This window comes from Austrofundulus limnaeus, unplaced genomic scaffold (genome assembly GCF_001266775.1).
Source record: "Austrofundulus limnaeus strain Quisiro unplaced genomic scaffold, Austrofundulus_limnaeus-1.0 Scaffold166, whole genome shotgun sequence".
In the NCBI taxonomy this organism is placed as follows: Eukaryota; Metazoa; Chordata; class Actinopteri; order Cyprinodontiformes; family Rivulidae; genus Austrofundulus; species Austrofundulus limnaeus.
In genome coordinates this window covers 138,265-139,636 of record NW_013952568.1, presented here as the reverse complement: position 1 = coordinate 139,636, position 1,372 = coordinate 138,265, and positions in this window count along the sequence as shown.

Here is a 1,372-nt window from a genome sequence, read left to right as displayed (position 1 = left end):
TCCATATACAATGTTTTATTAAATAAGCTTTTCTTAACAAGCTTGCCTAAAAAAGGGCTTTTATTACATGGTTAAAAGAGTACAACAAGCTTTTCTTAACAAGCTTAAATAAAATTAAGTTTTTATTACATTTTTATGAGCATTATTAATAAGGTTTGATAAATCTTTGAGGCTTTTATGTCCCATTATGATTTAAACTGAAAAAAGTGACATAAAACTGACAATGTTTTATTAGTGTTTTTATTATGTTTTTATTCTCATTACAAGACTGGTTTGGGTTTTTGAATCTACTTATAATCACATTTTTACATTTTAAGGTTATTCTTCTACATATTTCATGATTCTAATGTTTTTATAAGTTTGATGTTTTTTTTTCTTTCTTTACCCCCACTCTCTTTTAATAAAATGAATAAAAATGATAAACAGGGGGGAATGATAGATATTTTTAAACTTTATCATTTTTTATATTTGATCCTATTGCATCAATCAACTGTATTAAATGTCTTTCTTGCTGCCATAATTTTCATCTCTGCAGCTGCAGAGACTGATAAGAAGCAACCCTGTGATTGGCCAAGATGTTTCTCTCTGTGCTCAGCTTGTAATAAATTGTACAGATTTTCCCAGCGGAGGTCAGAACTTTCTGCTGAGACCTGTCTTTTAAGCGTCCTCAGAAACTTCTCMCTCTTTGCAAAGAGAAAACTGTTATAAACTRAATACTTACGTCTGTGTCTGGTTTATTTCTTTTTAAGGGGTAATTTAATGTCCACTCTGACAGGTGTCTGTATTAATGTTTTATTCTAGTTTTCTGTCTTGTCATCTGTTTTCTTCCTCCTGTCTGCCTTTTGCTCCAGCCCCACCCACTCTCACCTGTTCCACATGTTTCTCTCCCAGGTGTTTTCTGTTTGTGCTCGTTAGTCTCACCTTTAAATTCTGTTTTGTCTTCACTTCCTAGTTCTTGAAAAAAACACCTCCCACAAAAAAGTGACATCCCAGTTCTCGACAAACACCTCCCACAAAAAGTGACATCCCAGTTCTTGACAAACACCTCCCACAAAAAGTGACATCCCAGTCCTTGAAAACAAACACCTCCCACAAATAAGTGACATCCCAGTTCTCGACAAACACCTCCCACAAATAAGTGACATCCCAGTTCTCGACAAACACCTCCCACAAAAAAGTGACATCCCAGTTGTCTTTGACTATAACTGTGTTATAATGATATTACAGTGTTATTTATTCTTTTTCAAATAACGAATATAGATTTGCCTTGATGAGTAGACTTTATATCCAGAAGTCAAAAACTCTGATTGATATAAAATACAGTTGGCTTTTTAAGACAAGAATAATAGAACAATTTGTGAGGCAATTAACT